We start from the raw sequence: 22,633 nt of genomic DNA on the forward strand, positions 1-22,633 counted from the left end.
TTACTCGCCCTGTCAAGGGCTTGAGACGGAGTCCCCATTGTCTACCTGCCCTGCCGAAGGGCTAGGCCATAAACTGTTTCCTCGCCCCTCTGGGGGGCTATAGACTGTCTTCCCACATTGCTGGCCTGCCCTGCCGGAGGGCAGGACCTGAGACTGCCTCCTCGCCCCTCTGGGGCTACAGACTGCTTTTCCCTTGTGCCAGAGAGCTAGGCCCAAGACTATTGCCTCGCCCTGCTGAGGGCTGAAGGCTGCTCCCCGCTGTCTGCCCGCCCTGCTTAGGGCCAGGCCATAGACTTACTTGCCCAGTGAGGGGCTGGAGACTGTAATGTGCTGACGGCCCATCCTTGCTGAGGGCCAGGCCATAGACTGTTTGCTCATCCGATTGAAGGGCTAGAGACAATTGACCCTAGGGAGCAACCTAAACCCAAGGCTCACCCTACTAAGGGCCAGAGGCGGCCCCTTTAAATTGGACTCTCCGAAGGGCGTAGGCGCCGGGAGATGTGGCCTCCCTCAGAGATTGACACCGAGGGAGAGCCACCAGCACCGCCCCCTACAGGGGATCCTCTATTCTTCCCCTTCCACTCCTAATACAGTATTCTTCCCTGTCTTTAATGACTATCCTTTTATTCATGTGCTAGTGGCTATTTTAGTCTTCTTTATGGCAGACTTGAAAAACTACCATGGAAAGATGCCAGCCCAGGCACAAAATCTACCCTTTGCCATGATAATGAAGATAATGGAGGGGGGTGGCATTCTGCTTTCCCATGAAATTACATTACTCACCCTGAATGAGTAAAATTTTGCAAGGCATCTTTATAGTATGAGGGCAAACAGTAAACAGCCAAAATATGAGGAAAGTGGCCACTGTAAAAGGCATTGGGCCTAGTTTTCAGAAGAGTTTTTAATATGTACTGAGAATTCTGGAGCCATTAGTGATAATATGAAAAGCCTCATGTATGCTACTGATTCTGAGCATTAACAGGATACACCATAATGTCTGTTGTCCTGCCTGCATGTATTAGCATTGTTCAAAATCCAAAGTAAAATTGTTAAACTAACAGAGCAGACCTGCAAAAGCCATGAATTGGCTATATTGTCACCTGGTTCTTGATTCTTTTGTTTGCTTTCAACCCCAACCTATGGCACCTAGATATATGTTTGAAGTCATATGGTCAAATTCATCATTGGTAAAATAATAATAATGCCTGGCTTCTATATAAACTGACACAACTACATTAACTTGAGTTTAGCTTGTACTACAGCATGTTACAAAATTTAGGCCTGGTCTACACTGGCAATGGAAGTCAACATAACGCCACTTACATCAACCTCCTAAAGTATGCATCTCCACTGGCATGTAAGTTCTGTCAATTTAAAACGCAGTAAAAGTCGACCTAATAAAATCACCTCTGCAAGTGGCATAGCACTGAATTCGAAGTCCATGGATCAAATTTGTGTCAGTGTAGGCAGAGCGCAATGTAAATCAATGCCATTGCCCTTCAGGAGGTATCCCATAATGCCCTGTTGTGACCACTCTGGACATTTACGCTCTGCTGTAACGTGGCCACATAAGCAGGAAATAACTCCTCCCCTCAAGCCCCGGAAAATTTTGAATTTCCATTTCTGGTTTAGAAACCGTGGAGAGAGCTTTGTAGCTGAACTGCGCATGGTGACTGCATGGCATAAATGCACTCCAGCCTGGAGTCGACCAGAGGTCTTGGATCTCATCAGTCTGCGGGGTGAAGAGTCTGTTCTGGCTCAGCTCCAAGCCAGCAAAAGAAATTTAGATATCTCGCAGCATGTTGGAGAAGGGGCATAACAGGGTGCCGCATTAAGATCAAAGAGCTGAGGCAGACATCAGAAAACTAGGGACGCTAACAGCTGTTCTGGCTCCTTGGCCAACACATGCCACTTTTACAAGGAGCTGCATGCTATTCTCGGCGGTGACCCCATCACTGTGCCACCAATCAGCATCAATACTTCCAAAGAATCCCAGTCCAGGAAGAATGAGGAGGACTCTGTGGACAAGGAAGATGAGAATGAGGAGAGCAGGGTGCAGGAGAGTGGGGTATCCATTCTCCCTGAGAGCCAGGACCTGTTCGTTACCCCAGAACAGTCCAGTCATACAAAAGACAGCAGGACTGTTTGAGATGCAGGGGAAGGCACATCTGGTGAGTATGTATGGCTTTTTTTTGTTTGCCATTATGTCCCCAGTCCAGCTTCTTAAAAGGAGTTTGTATTTTTGAGGGGAGGGTCTTACTGGGTGGTGGCAAACTTCAGTGGAGGGTTACTCCCAGAACAGACTATTATGTGCGGAGGTATGCTCTGAAAATAACTCTGTGGCTACCTCAAGGAAACTTTCATGTAGGTAATCTGTTAACCTTTGGGGAGGGCAGCCTTATTTCTTCCGCCACCATAGGATACTTTTCCCCGCCACTCTGCTATTAAATGAGTAGGCATCATCGCAGAACACAGCATAGCAGCATAAGGGCCAGGCATGTTCCCCGATGCTTGAAGCAAATCTTCCCTTTCCGCCTGCATTACCCTCAGGGGACTGATATCACACATGGTCACCTAGGGAAGGTGGCGCAAGTTTAAAGTACCCGACCAATTCAGTCACTCCGTTTCATTCCTCTGCCGTGGACGGGGTCCCTGGGCACCTCCCCAAGACTATTCCTAGTCCTAGTACTATTGCAATGGGCATTATGGGTTGGGACACTGGTTGCCCTATGTTTTCTGCTGCTACTATTCACCTGCAGTGTCCTCTAATCTGTTCTTCCCACCTCCTCCCAAACCAGTGTGAATTGTGGATTTTAGTGCTAATGAAGCCTCTCTATAACAGATGCATGCTTACCATGTCTGTAACACCAGTCAGACCCTTCCGAGATGTATAGAATGGAATGCGGATCTGGCTTAGCCTTGTGAACATGAAGGGGAATACTTTTTACATTGTAACATTTCCTTTAATATTTTGGGTCAGCTAATAATGGCAACTTTATGCTTTGCTTATCTTACAGTAGACACCTTGGCTTTTGGCCCCCCTTGCCGAACTTCAGCTGAAAGACTTTCCCAGTTTAGGATGCAGGGAAAAAAAACGTGGGATGACATGTTCAGTGAACTAATGAACGCCTCCGCAGCTGCTGACACACTGCTCAGAGCCTGAAGGATGTCCTTGTCTGAAAAACTAGACATGGACATGGAACACAGAAGATCTGCACAGGAGCAGGAGCGTGATGTGCAATAGGAGATGTTGCGTATTGTGAGAGATCAGTCCGAAATGCTGAGGCATCTGGTAGAGCTCCAGGAAGAGCAGTGGCAGGACAGAGTCCCTCTACAGCTCCTCCGAAATGCTCTGCCACCTACCGCTTTGTTATCAGCCCCCACCCCCCAAGTGGTCTAGGAGGAGACTGAGCAAGATGCAGTATGTGCTGCACTCCACATCGGTGGAGGCGAGCAAAAGGACATGATGGCCCCTTTAAGAACTGCATGCAACCACAGTTGCTTGCACAGTGACACTTTACAATGTTAAGTTATCGTCCTTTCCCCCCATTCAAATGGGTCACAAATGAAATTCTGTAGCATTTAAAAACATCTGTCATTATTCATTCATAGCTTGGGTGGGGAGAGAAGTGGGGGGCTGCTGGAGCAAGGATGGGGGGTGGGAAATAAAGGCACAGCACAGACATACGTTGCTGCAGTTCATTGCAAAACCGGTTTTTCAATGCTTCCCAAAGCCAAAGCACTCCGCAGTTGACTCTGAGTGTAGCGCTGGAATCTGGCTGCTCAGAATTTGCAGCCAGCCTATCAGCCTCCACAGTCCAACCCTAGGGGAACTTTTCCCTCTTCGTTTCACACAAATTATGGAGCACACAGCATGCAGATATAACTGATGGGGTGTTCTTTTCACTGATGTCAAGCCTAGTAAGCAGACATCTTCATCTGGCTTTTAAGTGGCCAATTGCACATTCCACCACAATTCTGCACTTGCTGAGCCTGTTATTGAAACGCTCCTTCTCACTGTCCAGGTGCCCAGTGTAGGGCTTCATTAGCCAAGGGAGCAATGGGTAGACAGGATCCCCCAGGATCACTACTGGCATTTCCACATGCCCAATGTTTATTTTTTGGTCAGGGAAGAAAGTGTCTGTCTGCGTTCCTAAAGATGCATGCATCATGCACCTTTCCAGACCACCCCATATTGATGTTGGTAAAACATCCCCTGTGATCCACAAGGACCTGCAACACCACTGAGAAGTATCCCTTCCAGTTTATGTACCCTGTGGCAAGGTGGTCAGGTACTGGGATAGGGATATGCATGCCATCTAGTGCAGTTTGTCTGGGACAAGAAGGGAGGGGGAGGGAGCAAGTTGCATCATGGGAGGACGACAAGCTTCCCAAAAGCCTCTGTGGCTCGTTGCACTGTGGGATAGCTACCCACGGTGCACTGCTTTGAATGTCGACCCAAGCGTGGTGCGTGGGGACGCAAGAGCCCAGCGCAAGGAGTGTGGTGTGATCATGCTCCTGTGACTGCTAAAATTTGGTGGGTGAAAGTCGATTTAAAGTAAATCGACTTCAGTCTTCAGTATAGTCATACCCTTATAAATATTACTTAAAATTAGGGGCTATGATAAGAAAACACTTGTCAAAACAATTCCAGATTATTACCACATTCTTTGCACTCTGTGGGCCAAATTTGATGCTAAATTACACTTGTATAATCTAATTGAAGCAATTTTGGTTAAACAGGTGTAATTGTGGGCAGAATTTGTCCTCGTGTGCCTTCTGAGACATATCAGCACCATTTGTAGAGAAAACCAGGTTTTTACTGCTGTCAGCTCCGGAGAGCCAACAGAGCTGCAGGAGAAGAAGCTGCATCCGATTCTACTCAATGCATCAACCAAGTCAAGCAGAATCTAAATTGCTGGTGATGCTGAATGAAGCAGAAATGCTATATTGATTTTTACACACCAAACTGCGCTTCCACGGTTGGCAGTTAGAAAATTCTAACTTTGACCTGAGTAAGACTCAGATGTGCAGGTTGGTGGAGACAAAGAAGTCTCAGTATGTTACATTCAGACAACAGCCACACGTTAAGGAGTGTCAGCCTTTGAATTTTCGTTCTTTTTTTGTTTGTTTGTTTCTTTTGTTCCAGCAGGATGAGGCACTCAGAGGTTAAAGAATGAAACCAGATTGTTAGCAATACTGACTCTAACCACCATGATTCAAAGAGACAGGCTATCTGTGATCATTAAAAAAACAAGCCACTTTTAAAGGCATATCCACTGTCAGAACCTACAATATACAGCATGTCATCATTGCACATCCACCTCTCTCAGCTGTTGTACCATGTCAACATCTGGACTGTCGTAAATAACACACCCAGGACAAACCAGATGTGCTCACATATGCATTTCATGAATGACAAGTCTGCTATTGTTACAAAGAAGCTGGATCAGCATGTGGCTAGGCACTTTAATGCTACAGATCACATCACAGCCCTACTGACATGTCAGTAGCGAATGATCAAAATTAGAGGCACAATGACTAGCCAAAATATCTACTTGAAAATTTCCACCCGGAGGAATAACCCTTTTTTATAGTCAGATAAATTACCTTTTAGATCTATTTTTTTGGAGCAACAGTGACACCAAGTGTTTGAATTTCCTTTACTTTCAGGGACAGTCTTTTGATTTACTCATTTGTGCAGTACCTAGCACAATGTAAGCCTGATACCTGATTGCTGCCTTGAAGCCCTAAACAAACAAAAACATCATAAGTTCCATCACTCTATATCTTGTATTCTAGTCCACTACTTGCTTCTCTTATATAACGGTAACAGACACATTTAAAGAGGCTGAACCTGCATTTTATAGTTTGACACATTGCTAATAAATGCATTGATGTTATGAAGCAAGGGCAATGCTGAGATACATACTATATGAACTGTAAGCTCCGGTGATAGACAGTTTATAGTTGTTTATCACATTTTCCAATGTTTTATATTCAGTTACCCATGGTGAAGAATCAGTAACTTTCACCAGTGCAAACTACCCTGTCATAAATATAGCATTGTCCCTTTAAAATATATTGAACATTACAAACCAGTAACTTTATTGCAGTAAGATGTCAGATGGTCAGGAATCAGAGCCCAGGAGAGACAGTTCTAGAACAGAAACCTTTTATAAGTAAAGTACTTACAATTAGAGGGATTATTTTGCGCAGCACGAAGGAAAACTAAGAAAAGCTTTGTGTAGTAAAATAACCTTCACTGGCTCCCTACACAATATCCCTCCAACAATATTCACCTCAGGAGTGTTGACCATAACACATATAGAGGAATGCTTTTTGTTAAAAGAAACTGTGGTGATCAGTATTGAGACTTAGTGCAATATCATTACTGATTGTGAAAGAGAGGATGAGTTCCAAGTAACTGTATTGTGCATGGGAATATCAGAAAACACCACATTCCACAGAGACGCCTATAAGGAATTTCACTTGCGGCTATATCCAAGGTATTACTGCCCTCTCTGTTTAGTTTTCATTTTATAAGCTCTAGCAAATGTTACATTTTACTAATTACATATTACATATCACTTTACAGTAATGCAATCCTGTATTAAAAATATCCTCATGATTTTCTAAATGTGCCCTGTGCTTCTTGATAATAAAAAGAAAGAATTAGGCATGTTTAGTCTAGAGAAGAGAAATCTGAGGGCGAGACTTGAGAAGTCTTGAAATTTGTAAAAGGTTGTTATAAAGAGAATGGTGATCAATTGTTCGCCATATTAGGACAAAAAGTAATCAGCTTAGCTTGCAGCAAGGGGGGTATAGGTTGGATATTAGAAGCACTTTTTAACTATAAGGAAAGTTAAGCACTGGAATAGGTTGTGGAATCCCTGTCACTGGAGTTTTTTATGAATAAGATAGACAAACATCTGTAAGGGATCGTCTAGATATAGTTAATCCTGCCTCAGGGCAGGGGGATGGATTAGAAGAGCTCTTGAGGTCCCTACTAGCCCTACATTTCTATGATTCTTGCCATAGTTTGTGTACAAGTCTACCATACATTTCCAATGTCAACTTTTAAACAGACTGCACCTTGTTCTTCCAGCATCCAGAATTACAGTCCACATATACAATGTGTAGAACAGACCAGTGGCAATAATTGGTACTGCATGTATTTTTCAAATGTAGAGGACTGCAACTAGAAGGATCATCTAAAAATTGAGAGCCATTTTGGAAAGGATGGGAAGGCACATCTTGTCTGATACCAATTCCTTCAGTTAAAGCTAGAAGAATTCCTCCCATAGCAGCAGACCCAGCCATGGTTAACATTCCACTTCTTGCTGCTAAGAGTGTTCCAGTTAGGGTACCACATATGACTGGGTTCCAGGGATCTTCCTTATGTCTGAGTTTCACCAACTGCAAGAAGTTGTAGAAAAAAACACTCCAGGCTGCAACCCTACCTCCCACTTGTGATGCTCTGGTTTTAATGGCTGTTCATTTTCCCAGCAGCTACTGGTTTTCTCTCACTGGGGAATTTCTGAATCCCTTGATGGCTTGCAGATGCTACCACCAATGGCTCCCTTTGGGTACGTCAATGTCTACATTTTTGGTCATTTGTTAATATATGTTTTGAACACAATTTTAAATTCTAGTGCAGATGAGACACAACCATTTGTGGTTAGTCATATTTAAAACAACAAATGGTTGTGTCCCGTCTGCACTAGAATTTACAATCATGTTAATTAGCATATCTCAAAACATGACTAGAAATTCAGATATACCACCACAGACACCCAGTATCCATCAGGACAGGGCACACTCACACACCTTCATCTTGGATGAGGCTTCTCTGTTTATTCAGATTTATAACAATGATGCCCTAGGCACCTTTGATATAGTATTGAAAAACGGAGGAACACAATAAAATAGCAGTATTCCCCAGACCAGAAAATGACACAACCAGAGTTACCAAATCAACAATACCTCTCTGTGGCCACAAATCTCAGTCATTAACATTCCTCTCTGTTCTCACAGACTGGATAGAAGGTGAGTCTTGCAGCTCATGTCCTGAAGACATTTAGGCTATTTAGGCTATTTTTGGACCAAGGGAGAGGATGAATTCCAAAGCGGAGAGGCCATCACTAAGATTGCTCTGCAAGAATACTGTACTGAAGCAGTTTGGCATGGCAAAAAAGGTAGTCTCTCAAATAGGCAGGTCCCAAGCCATTTAGAATGCCTTAAACGCTACCCAGAAAAAATAGGCAGTCAATGCAATTCCCAGATTACTTGTGTCATGTGCTCCCAATGAGAAAGTTCACTCACCAAGCAGGCTGCTGTATTCTGGACCAGCTTCATTCTCTGGGCATATTTAAGGTTTAGCCCCAGGCAGAGTGCACTGCAATAACCTAGTCTTGAGGTAACAAAGCACAGGTCCTCGCTGCAAGCTCCCCATCTGAAAAAATGGTTTTAGTCCCTAGGCCAGCTGTAGATGAAAGAAGGTAGTCCTCATTACAGCTGTTAAATAATCTAGTAGCAGCTGTAAGAATGAAATAATACCACTTGATTCTAACTCCAGGATCAAACGGTGGCTACAAATCCCCACTTAAAGGAGCAGAGACAGTCATCACCATCTCTTCCAGCTGATTTACCCAACTTACCAACATCACCACAGTTTTCTGTGGATGGAGCTTCAGCCAGCTACCTCTCATCCATGCCCGTCGCTACCAAATAAAAGTAAATAATTTTGACACCTCAGCCTGGATTGGATGAGAGAGAGAAATAGAGCTGGGCATCATTAGCCTACTGAAATCATTGTACCCCATGCGTCTCATAACCATCCCAATGGCTCTATATACAAGTTGAACAAGGAACGGGGACAAGAAGCAGCCCTGCAGGGAACCGTTATGGTAGATAAGCAATTGCCCAAAACTATCCTCTGGGGCTCTATAAGAGATAAGAATGAAGGCTGAAGGACGGCCTTGTCTACTCCAGTGAGGGTTCAAAGGCCAAGATGACAGCAGTGGTACCAAAGACCATAGATAGCCATAGCAATATTGTCATTGGCACCTGATCTTTATCCTTCACCAAGAGGAGATCGGCTACTAATGCTATCTTGTGTAGTCTTTGTGCCATACCCAGGTCTGTATCTAATCTTGGAGATCTGAGACAAGCAAATACTTGGAGCATTCCGTTGCCATAACCTTATCAACAGTCTTAAACACAAATGTGAAGATTAATTACTAAAGATAGCTGGTGAACTTGTCAGCATCAACTGATGTTTTCTGCAGTGATGGTCACACAACAGCTCTTACAATAGAAGCCAGCAATCTGCCCCCCCCCCCTCCCAATGGAACAATGTTCACTAAATTCTAGTTCTTCCTCACTGCCCTTAACCAGCCAGGAACAACATGGCTCCAAGGCACAGGTGGTGACACAAGGTATTCACAACACCTCTAGATATTTTAAGCATGATGCTCCATGGACTGTATGCCTCATTTCACTTGGAACAGCTATACCCTAGCGGACTCAACATCGGAATGAGGATCAGAAGATCTGGGGTCTTCTGTTCTTGATTCTGCCACTGACTTGCTGTGTGATTTCACTTATTCTCTGTGTCTCAGCTGCTCCATCTGTAAAAAGGGGGTAGTAATGTTTTCTCATGTTTAAAACTACTCTGAGATCTACTGCTAGATATATGCTGGATATAAGGAAAGTGCTGTATAAATGTAAAGTGTTATTTGTTGTTTAACTTTGGATCATTAATAATATGTTGAATTGCATCAACGTGAAATCTTTGTAATCTGAGACAGTCTACATAACTTCAGCTCCCAAATTAGTCCAGTCCAGTGCTAGAAGATTTTTATGATTTTTTGATGTGGTTTTGTTACCTCAAATCCCAGGATACTGAAATTCTGATCAAGGAGTTCAATCTATAGATGCATGCATTTTCTTTTCTTTATCTTGTTGGTCCTCTTTCCAACTTTAAATAAATACAACAAACAAAAGATCGGAGATGACAAAGTTCTGCATGTGTGTGTGTGAGTGAGTGAGAGCTAGAGTAGGTTACCACTCAGTCTTTCTCTTTTGCTTTTCGTCCACTAGATGGAGTTTGATAACTTTGGCAGTTTCCTCTGTCGCTGTCTTTCTCAGTCATTATTCTAAATAGCATGGGAAGGGCATGAATGTTTAATTGTGTGTGTGCTGGAGATATTTTTAACCTAATTTGCTCAGTTAAAAGCTACTTTTATTTTCTATAATGAGAGAGAGCTATGCTGGAAATGGTCAACTTGACTGAAGAGACAAAATGTAAAAATGAGTTTGTCATTCACAAATCATTTAGAGATTTTTGGATAACATACCTGGATGGACCAGGTAACCAACAATGAATTTTATTAATTAATGTGAGTTACTCATCCTGGAATAAGACACTCAGCAGTAGGGATGGACTGGATCAAGCCCACGGAAGGCATAGAGCATGGGAAAGGGGCAGGAACTAGTAAAGAAAAGCAAAAAAGAATGGATCAAAACCAGAAAATGCCTGCCTCACCCAGTGTTCCTGGGTATCTTTGTGTCCTCAGACTCATGCAGACCTGTACAAGGGCCAGTCACAATCTGGTTTTTATACAGCATCTTCCAGCCACTGATTTCAAAATGTTCTACGAACAGTTGATCAACCTTCACAAACCTCTATAAAAATAAAGCTCTTTTATAACCAGTCCACGTATGGGTACACTAAAGCGCAAAAAGCTTATGGCCAGCACTTCGAAACTTGGATGCTGAAAGTTAGGCCACCCAAGCCATGTTTAGACATCTGAAACAAGTGGCCTGATTTTCAGAGCGGCCAAACACCAAGAGCTCCAACTGACCTCTTATCGTAGGCACTTAGATTTCAACACGTTGATTGACATGAATTGGCCAAGGTCACACAGTGGGTCAGAGCCTCATCTTGGGTGTAAATCAGCATAGTTCCACTGAAATAAATGAAGTTATGCTGCTAACATATACCAGCAGAGGGTCTGGCTCAGTGCGTCAGTGACAAAGTCAGGAATAAAATCCAGGAGTCGTGATTTCTAGTCCTCGTTATTGACTAAACTACAGTGGGCCGGAGCCTCAGCTGACATAAATTGGAGCTATGAAAAATTACACTGATGTCGCTACATTAGAAATTGGGAACTGTGTGATATAAAATGACATTTTCTGCACTTCCGGGAATGATAACAGAGATGGCCTAAAACCAAACACCATATCAAGGGTTTGGTTTCATACCATGGTCTCAGCTTGAACCTATCTTTGTAATAATGCAAAGCCAAACACCAACTTCAAACAATCTGAAATTTAAGTGCGTTCTGATTCAGATCCAGTTCCTGAACCCTTCGCTCCTTTCCCCTTCCCTCTGAAGCTTAGCAGTGTTTGGATCTGGGGGTTTGATTTGCCTCATTATAATATGAAATTCAGGTCTGGATAGTGGGCTCAAATCCGGGGACTTGGTTTAGCACCATCAATCGCTATTCTAACATACACCAACATAGGCAGACAGTGCAGTGGATAGTCATGGATCAAGGAAACACCCTTCCTTGACCTGAACAAAGAAGGTGTGATTTATCCCCCTCCTCCAATCCCATATTATCAGCATCGTTGTTGTGGTTGTTGTTCATTGTTATTTTTTAAGTGCTCCTCCTAGACTTTTAAAACTCTACCAGGCTACTGGAGAATTCTGTATTGATTGTCATCAATTACTAATATTTTCCAGACACTGAATAAAAGATAGCAAAAAAATACATTTGTGCACTTGGAAGGTGTTTTTCAAGGGGAAATATTATATAATGAAGATATTGAATGGTATACTCACTGCAAAGGGCTGGTTTCTGCAGCTTCCGCTCTCCTATATCATTCTACTATTCATTGTTCGGAGTAACAAGGTCCAGATGAGCTGTAACTTTAGTTACACTCTCTTTGAACAGAAGTTTCCCATAAGGAAGAAAAGGTTATGGCATTTCAAAAGAGGCTTCTCAGATTTATGTCTCATATTCAAGGAGGTCCTTCAAGACAGCAGTATACTTTCCTATCAAACTGCATCTGTTTTTGCCTGGCACCAGAGGGCCTTATTTATTATCTCTATTACCGTTGCTGTCTAAAGAAAGCTGCAAATGAATTTTAGTTGGAATAAGGACTTGGGGTAAAGAGTAAATGATGAAGGAAGCCACTTTAATTTCAAATGGAGAAAGAAAGGAGTTAGCCTGGTAAGTGATCTATTCACTGGTGGCTCTCACAAAAAACTGTACATGAGAAAAATCACAAGGTTTATGTCAGAATTTTACAAACAATTGCAAAATACTCAAAGACTTCACATAACCTTGAATATGGGCAAGTAATGTAAGCTGCTATTTTAAACTGTGGGTGCCTAATGTTAGTCGCTTAAATCCATATTTTGGCAACTCAGTTAGCCTGATCTTCAGAGGTGTTGAGCACTCACATCTCTATTAACTCCAGTGGGAGTTCAGGATGGTTGTTATACTGAAATATAATGGAACCTGAGTGGTTCTAAAGGGCTCCAAGGGAAAATATTGTTCTGCTAAGCAATCACTCCATTCATGGTTTGGTAGACTATTATAACATCCTGCTGACTTCAACCATCAATGAAGCAGCCCCCTGGGCATCCTTCTCTCTGATTTCAACCTGGCAAGTCACCTAGTTTATGAATGACTTGTGACAGCCGAAGCAGGAGAGAAGACAGCTGGAATGCCAGTGGTAGAAGTCTCAGTATGGGACTGATAGTTTCTTTGCCAGCATCACTGCATCTGCAAAGTCTCAATCTCTTGCACAGCCACAGCATAGGACTTCAAACCCTCTGTGCTGTAATCAGTCAGTAGATTTTCTTTGGGTGGTGGACAGCCTATTTAATATGAGTTGTTGCCACTCATTTGCTAATATAAATGTGTTTCATTGTGAGGAAATTTCTTCCTGCTTTGAACACCAAATCTCTAGGAATTAATCTGCTCGGTCTGCGACCATCAAGGAAGGGCAGGCAAGATCTGGGAGAGAAAAAAGTTAGGTCTTCTCTGCTTGAGTTTTAGCCAGTTTTACAGGCACTGGAAGTACTGGGAGCAGTTTGTGCTATGCTTGTGCTCAGGACTCAGGTCCTTCCTGCTTAATGAAGTTTATGGGTTTTTGGTAGAGATTGTCAATGACTCCTTAAGGAAGGGCAGATTGTAAGATTCTCCTAAGGAAGCATCAATACAGCCTCTGCTCTAGATACCATAATTTAGGCACTGAAAATCTGATCAAATATTGCCCAGTAACTCACCTACCTTTTCTGGTACAAGCTACTGAAAAGTAGCCAAGTACTTCTGAGTATCAGTGGCCTCAGATCTCTTGGATCCTTGACAATCTGGGTACTGACCAGGGTATAACACTGAAACTGCACTAGCTGTGTTTCCTAGATGATCTCCTGGCCAAGGATGAAGATTGTACGTCCATGCTAATATTACATTTGTCAGCTGCCTTCAGTCAGGAGGAGTTGTTGACTCATCTCTGGGCTATGACAAAAGAGGATAGGACTGCTCTTGGGTGGCTCCACATTCAACATTCATGTGCCATGCCACCCTTCCTGGTCAATGTATAGTTGATGTCCCTGGGAGGGATAGTAAAGACACTGGTTTCAATGCCCTCAGTATGCTGCTGACATGCAGTTCTATATCTCCATATCATTTAATCCAGACAAAGCAGTTGATTGCTTAGGCCAGGGTTTGGCTGAGACGAGGGCATGGATGAGAAATTAGCTGGCTCAGATTTAATCTGGAGAAGATGAAGATGATGTTGGTTGGTTGGGGAAAACAACCAGGTGAGTTGACAAAGATAATATCTCCCGCTCTGGTAGAGGATGTTTGCCTACCATTTGTGGGGCAGGTGTCCAGTCTAGGAGTCCTGCTGGGTTCCCGTCTGTGGCCAGATCAGCTTTTTTAATCTATGTATCTCTTTTGGATGCAGACCTTGCAAATGTCATCTCTGTCAGTGTCACCTCTATACTAGACTACTGGAATGGATTTTACATCAGGCTACTGCTTCAGTCTACCTAGAATTTGAAGCTGGTGCAGAATTTGGCAGCTTGTTGTTACAATCTGTTGTACATCTTCTGGGAGCTCATGGCATCATTGCTTTTGGATCTTCAGAAGCTGGTACTGCATTCCTAGTCTGTTGATCTTCAGAGCATGGTGCATAACCCATTTGTTTTCCCTGTCTGTGAGGAGTTAAGCCCAGAAATATAAAAATGCTGACCCAGTGACCTCACAGAGCTCTGTACCCTGACATAAGCCTAGTATGCTAACGCTGCTGAGCTAGTGACCTTACAACAGCCTGCCCCTTGACACCAGACTGACAAGATACAGGCACAGAGCTAATGAGTTCACAAAAGCTGGAGCCCAGACAGCAGACCAAAAAGCTAGGGATGCTGAGTCAACAACCTCACAAAAGCCTATGCCTTCACATCTGCCCAGCAAGGTACATATGATGAGCCAGGAACTTCAAAGAGGCTCATGTCTTGACATTATCACAGCAAAGTAGAAGTTCAAAGGGGATATGAAGTGGATATGAAACATTGCCAAATCAGCATTCATCGCTCACTGACACCTATGGAAGCATTTTACGCACAATAGCTCCTGGAATTCCAGGATATGCAGGGAAAATGTGACTGCTGGTGCCACCCTGGAAGATCGTGTTTCCATCTATGCTTGGCCAGTTCTGCCGTGAGAAAGGCTAGTCCCAACACAGCACTATCCTATATAGTCCTTTCACCCCATGCATGTGGGAGTAATTCATGCTCACAAGAGGACAAGCCAATCTTCCTCGAAGAGACTACTATGTCTCCCGTGTGAAACACAATGAGAGCAGCAAAGGGCTCTGAAACAAATTTCCTCCCGCATTTTCCCTCTCCTGTTTATTCCTCCTTAGAGTCCAATAAAATCTTGGGCCACATCCATCCCTAGTATAGCTCCAGTGAAGCAAATTAAATTACAGCAGAATGTATTTGGCCCATTGTCTAAAAATTAAATGACTTTTTTAGTGTAATGGATTTGTTGAGGTGGGCAGGATTGTTTATAAAGGTGAAGCAAACCCCTGAAACAATGTCCACATATTTTTCATGGGCAAAGCAGATTAGCATCATATCATCATGTCACTGGAACTGCAATTTCCAAGTCATAACAGTTCAGTGTTGTGATTACACAGACACTAGATGGAGCCATTGTCTAAGGAACAAGACTGAAGAAGCAGAAAAGAGAGGGTCTTGAAGTTTTCTGCCTAGTTACATTTTCAAATGAAATAACTCTTTGGCCTTTAAAAGGACATACACTGTTCTGCCAAAGGTTTTTCAGCTAAACCCACTTTACACAAAGACAGATGTGCCTTTGATGTCTATGTCAAGTCAATTTAATCTGACTAACTGAACATTATTTTAGATATACGTTTGTCACAAATGACTGTAAGATGTTTTATTCAGTTTCTTTCTATGCTAAGTTTGGCTCAAGGATCCGTTCAAATACAGTTGCAATTCCAGACATTTGGAAGGAAAATATATATCATATTTCCAGGAAAGCTCTCAACCTATATATGGAAATAAATATTTCCAGTTGAGACTGTATTTTGACGAAAACACACAGGCTGAAGAGCTGGTATTTGGGTCACTAAGCAGTTATTCAGCATCAGTGATTTTTGGTTGCCATTGTAACAAAAAGTAATTAAAGTTCCCTGCAGGGGCAAAATTTAATCAGTTACAATTGAATTACAATCAGGTCACAGTAACGAGTCATAGTAATTTGTTCTCTGTCCTAAAAAAAATGGGTTTCACAAACTGAAAAGGCAGTTCTGTAAATTGGGTTAAGACTCAAACCATAATAAATAATAGCGAGCTTTTAGAGCTCGTATTTCCTGTGCCACACCCTCCAAGGCCACAGTTATATTGCCTCTTGCTAGATCAGCAGAGCAGCAGCCAATAGAATGGCCAAATAAGAAACTATGGAACTCTAAAATAATTCAATAGAGAATTTCTGATGTTAAACATACACCAGTCATCTCAGGAATTTACTATCACAGCTTCCTGTGTCCATATATCATACACGTTTAGTAAATGTTCATATAGCAAGAGTCAGAAAACCAGTTCATTGAGACTTGTATGTGTTCCGAAATCAAAAGATGTCATCTTCTGTCTCTCACAGAGGCTCTACCTGTGCCCACTCTAGTCAACGGCAAAATTCCCAGTGACTTCAATGCATTGCAGGATTGGGATCCAGGAGACATAGCTCCCCAGACCGCATTTTTGGCTTGCCTCCCAAATGTCTTGCGCTTTTTTTAACCACTGTGAAAAAGTTATATCAACTCAGAATTCTCCACTCACTCACGCTGGTGATAATGCTTTATATCCACTTTGTAGAGGTGTGAATGACAGCAAAAAGTGCAAGGTAGAGGAGAATCAAGTTTCTCTGGAAAACTTTGAAAATTAGCAGGCATGTTTCAAAATATTTGTCATCACTGGATAAAAATTCAAACTGGTATTTTTTTTCCCACAGGGAAGAGATAATACTCCCATTTTTATATTGATCATCCCAAAACCACCTGAAGTAATTATGAATAATCAGGTAAGAATTCAAAGAATACAAAGAATTACATATATAGGGTCAAATTCTGCTTTTGTTTAAATCCATGCAACTCTTTGGAATGCAAAGAGATTACACAGGCATAACTGAGAGCAGAAGTTGACCTAGGATCTAGAATGAATTTCTCAGTTCACAGGCTACAGTTTGATGCTAAAATGTAAAGGTAAAGTCAATTTTTATTTGATTTTTTTGGGTGAAATTCTAGTAAGGTGGTTAAAGTTCCCAGGTTGTTGTTTTTTAATAGTAAAGATGATTTTGTGCTAATATAGTACCATATATAATATTTTTTGTTCTTATATACAGTAATGCTTCCAAGAAAGAAATTCAAAGTGCTTTACAAACATTACTTAAGCTACGCGCATACAGACACACGATGTAGTTATTTGACAGAGGGATAACACTGAGGAACAGAGAGATTAAGGGTGGGATTTTCACAAGTGCTCAGAGTAGGCCAACTCTGCTCCTATTGGAGTCAATAAGAGTTTTACTAATTACTTCAGTTAGGTCAATGCTAAGCGCTTTAGAAAATCCCAATACTAGTGACTGGGATAGGTGGCAGAACACGAAACACTGTTATACTCCCTCCCAATATAATACAATTCTTATCAGATTATCAGTACTAGTATGACCACAAAACATGAAAAATGCCTGTAGGTCTGACAAGCGATGTGGAATTGTCTCTCTTTGTATTTCAAGCTATTTTTAATATATACATTTTACATTAAATAGCGGTTTCTCAGGTCCATTTTATGAAGTGGCTGGAGTTTCCCTGAGATCATTCACTTCTCTTGCCCAGGATAAAAAATATAGTCCTGTTATGTGAGGATAGGCAGAAGGGAGGTTCCTAGCCCATCATTAAAGCGTCTCCTGTTGGACATATTGACTGAACAGATTCCCTGAGGGTGTATCAAAAAGAAGCAATAATATTCCCCTTTGCAGGAGAAGCATAAATGGTAAGCAGGTCCAGGCTAAATATACCATATAAATATAGCTATAAAATTAGTTCGGGGGACTTGCTTTTTTGTTACTGGCAGAACATTCTCTGTGGGGCTAATCAAAAGTCAACTGAAGTCAATAGGAATCTTTCCATTGACTTCAATGGGCCTTGGCTCAGCTCCTCTGAAAGCTTCAGCACATCAGTGTTATTTTGGTGTTATCCATGTAATAATTCAATCAGCCCTAGTCTAGTGGCCATACCATAAAGTGACATGGAGAAGCACAATGGGGAGGGCCGAGGTTAACGTTCACTTCAGCATGGAAACATTACAGCAGTTTGCAGAGGAAATGAGGATCTCTGAAAGGAAGCGTCAACTGCACAGCATACTAGACCTTCCATGGCGCTGCCTAGCCTCTTCTTCTCCAAGTCAACATCACTCACTAAGAGCCATGGTCCCACTCACGGTTCCTCTGGTTGCATTAGCACAGTCTTCTCTCATCTCCCTCCTCCACCCCAGGGAAGGCTGTGGCCATGGAGTGAATATTCCCATTGCTAGCAGAAGCATTAACTGCTACATGTATTTCAGAGAAGAGCATCCTGTTGAATGGCTTCTCTCCAGCCTTGCCTTCTTCAAACACTGCAGAGACCCTACATCATGGAGATAGGCTTGGGGGAAGGAATGAAGCTTGCTACACTTGTCCTACCTCTGCTTGGGGGCTTTTCCTCATTTTATTGTTATTTGCTCATTTAGACACCTCAGAGAGAAGAGGAGCAAAGGGATCTAATAGTGCTGCTAATGCTAACCATTTTAATGTGAGCTTTGTAACTTTAAGGAAAACACCAAATATTGTGATACTTGTGATAAAGTCTCAGATCCTGGAGTCATGTTATTATGTGGGAGTCTGAGATTTCATTTTAAAAAAGATAGTTTTTAGTCTTTACGATTGCAGAGAATAGCTTGAAAATGTGAACTCTTGATTTTTGAAGGCATGAGGTCGGTAATACCAGTCAAAGCCCTTTGGAGAAGAATCCTATGGTATACAGAGACCATCTGGCAGCTGGGAAAAAAAAACTTCCAAATCTTCTTTATGAAAGATCAAGGGCAATCTAACAGCACTTGGCACTTACATAGCCGTTTACATTTTCAAAGCACACTACAGATAGTAAATGCTTAATCCTCACAACACCCCTGTGAGGTAGGGGAAGATATTATCTATCTTTTACACAGAGAGAAACTGAGGCACAAAGCGGTTCAGAAAGGCAACAAACCAAGTCAGTTGAAAAAGCAAAGATTAAAACTCAAGATTGCATGACGTCTAGCCCCTCACTAAGTCCACTAGACAGCTACTGGCACTCCAGTATAGGAAGAAAAGATAATAAACCAAATCCTGAAAGGTACTGAATATTTACTACTCCCTTTAACTTAAAAGGAGAGGTGCAGCTGATAGTACCTGTCAGGAGCTATAGACAGATTTCTGCGTAGGTTTAGTCTACCAGGTGACAGATCTCTTTAGAGATCATGGAATGCTCTGCATATACTATACATTCTCCCAAGCATTCATGTGGCTGGCAGTCTGCAAAACGCCCGTGTTGTAAGGGCTTGATCCTGGGACGTGCTGAACACTCATAACCTCCTTTGGACTCATGATCAAGCCATAAGCCTCTCAGAGTCAGGCCGTAAGCTAGTGAAGCTGTGACTATAGCTCCCAGGCACCACAGCTATTGTAAAAACGACTGACATTACTATCTACTAGCACCAACAGTGACTCTTAACCCAAGATTATTTCATACCCCCACAATCACTCAGAGAGATGATGGGTCTGGGACCTCACCTGGCTGCAAAGTAACAAAACGTTACATAGAAAAAATTAACAAATGATTATCACTTCAAGTGGAAAGAATAGTCTTCATTTTCTTCCAGTGGCAAAGTGGACTGTGAGAATGTTAAAAATACTGTAATGAATGAGTTCATTATAAGGAAGAGAGAAGAATGAGGCTTCAGAGAGTTATATGTCCACTAGAATTGGAGTTTGGGTAGTGTGCATTCAGAAATAATTTTATTTTCCAGTAATGACAATGTGCAGTACCACATAAGAAATGAAATTGAAGAATTGATCAATTTCTTGGATAGCTTCAATATTAAAATTAACATATAAATTTAGCATCAATCTTATTTCCCCACTCATGTCCACTGAGTAAATGCACATAAAGAATGAATCACTGAAACAATATACTGGGGGGGAAATCAAACTCATTTTTCAGATATGTCAGCACAAATGTGAGCTGAGCCTGTTTACCATGCACCCAACAAATGTTCTAGAGGTGCCCCTTCAGACCTCTAACGAACGCAAATTTGGGGGTCTATGAGGGGAAAAAACACCACCATGGTTAAGGCAGCGGATAAAGAGACTTGATACAGAACAGCGCCACAGCTTTGTTCATAAACAAACCATACTCATACCAGTTGCCCATTGGCTCTTACTATCACTGTAGGTACATTGTGAGATGCTCACATGCTACAGTGATCAATTAGTAGTGAATGTTATTGTCACAACTCCCCTCTGAGATGGGGAAGTTTTACTACCATCCTCATTTTCACAGGTAGGGAATCAAGGAACATATTGAGTAAGTGACTTGCCCAGAGTCTGTGCAGGAACTGGGAACTGAACCCAAATCTGTGGAATCCAGAGTCTTAACCACAAGATCATCCCACTTGAATGGGTCTTTATAAATAAAAATTACTCAAATAAGCAAGGTGGTGGTAAGATCAGGCTTATATTGACATGATCAACATTTTAACATTTTCCCTTTACCCCACATGAAAGTTTAGAAAATTAACAATGAAAGCACTGTGTTTAAAGTCCCAAATAGTAACCATTGGTCACTGGATTTAAAAGCAAAGTGGACATGCTGCCAAGTGAAAAAGATTTTCCTTGGATTTATATGGGTTTGCCTATTCATATTTGTGTTTCTGGGGCTTTCTGGTACATATCTCCAAAAATTACTTATGCCTAATTTTTATTTGTGCTTTTGTTTTGTTTTGAAGAGCATAAACATTTCCTCCAGTCTGAACATTTTTCAGTTGACTAAATCCAAAATCAATCCACAGGATGGAGTGAGACAGTGTGAGGCTCTGAGTCAGATAGACAAATTTCTGAAGCCGTTAACTAGTCATAACAAATTGTACAAAAAATAAGACTGTTTCAGCAGTGCTTTCTGTGGGTGGCTGAGACCCAGTTCTGTTCTCATTGAATCCAATGGCATAAACTCCCCTATTTACTTTAACAGAGCAGGACCTCATATATATTATTTTGGGAGGAAGGAAGAAAAGGAGACTGCAATGAAAAATCACTGAAGTTGCAAGATTTAGGTGGGTGGCCAGAGTTATCACAACAGCACTTAAAATTGTGGAAATCTGGATTCAAGTCTGTGTTAAGGAGCAAGTGAAATGAGTTACAGTAGTAGCAGTCCCATCCATAGGGGTCAGTTGTCCACATTACAAGGACTCCACACATGTGGCACAACTGGTAGGTTCTTTTCTGGGCTCTATCCTGCCTTCATATTTCAAACAATATCAGTAGGTGTGCAAAGAACTCAGTCTTGAGCACTCCGAAGCTGACCAGGATAAGAACATTGTTACAGGTCAGGACTGAGGTGCATTGGCAGAACTGTGTGAGGAAATGTGCATGCAATGCCTGCTTCTTGCCTGTGCTCTGATCAGTATTTAAAGTGCAGAGGCTGTAAGAGGTTGCAGATGTGGTCAAAAAAATTAATTACAAATCAAGCCAGGTCACTGAGGGATGCACTTTAAGCATTGTCTTGCCAAAGCTGCTTCTCCCAGATTATGACTGAGGGCCCCCCCTCACACACACTTTTTTCAGACTTCTCTAAGCACCAGCCATGACTCTTATTTTCATTTTTATTGATAGTTATTAAAAAAGAGAGACAGAGAGATTTGGGTTGTATCAGTCACCTCAGGCAATAAATATGGTGAGAGTGTAGGAGAAAAAAATGATGCAGCTGATTGCCACCAACGACCTGATTCTCCCCTCACAGTATTTATACATACAATACCATTGACAGTGAAGGAGCTATGCCTGATTTACACTGATGTAAGTGAGAGAAGAATGAGCAGGCCCCTAGTAGTTCGTGTATTCAGTGTGAGGATCTGATAATTATTTTCAATATTATATTAAGGATGAGAAATTATACTCACTTATCAATGTTTTTGATGTATTTGGGATTCTTGCTCCATGAGAATTATAAAGAAACAATGAAATTCTTGCACAGGCCTAGCCAAGAGTCAGCTTTCTTCCAATGGTATGTTCTAATTCCAAGTACAGGTTAAGTCCTGTTATCTAAAAGTCCATTTTCAGACAGGAAATTGCCAGTTGGTGTAACCACAACAAAATATACTTCTATGAGTTTCTCCATTTGTTCTTCTCTCTCTTCCACCTAGACAGATGGGCACAGATGACTTTACAGCTAATGACACTTCTGGGTTGTCCAGCAGGAACGTTTAGGCAAAAGACTCCTTCTGGAGAGACATCATTGCCTAGTGGAGTGAGCCAAGATCTCCTGAGTTCTAATCCTGGCTCTAACAATCATTATCCCTGTGACCTTGGAATGAGTCTCTTCACCATTCTGCCTCCCTTCCCCTAGCAGAAGATAGATAATTTGTGACACGAGCCCTACCTCACTGAGGCAGAATAAAGATTAATTTGTTTTACAAGTGTTTAAGAAAAAAGTACTATGTGAGTGCACACCATTTCTCCTGCCAAAATTGAAATACCAGGGTTAAGACATAGCAAGACATTTTGATCTCAGATTACATCATTGCCAGGCAGGGATTTGAGTTATGTATTTGTTTTCTTTTTCCCTGACATTCATAATTTTACTATCCGGCAAAAGCAACATTCTCCTCTTTCAAATAGATTGAAAGATTTGGCAAGAGAGAATGCCCCTCTGAGAATCACTGTGCAGTGGGAAAGAGAAATCAGGCCGCAATTTCTTTTATAGAACAGTATGCTTGTGATATAAGGAAAGT

This window comes from Emydura macquarii, unplaced genomic scaffold (genome assembly GCF_026122565.2).
Source record: "Emydura macquarii macquarii isolate MOO-44397 ecotype Brisbane River unplaced genomic scaffold, CSIRO-AGI_Emac_v2 contig_2897, whole genome shotgun sequence".
Lineage (NCBI taxonomy): Eukaryota > Metazoa > Chordata > Testudines > Chelidae > Emydura > Emydura macquarii.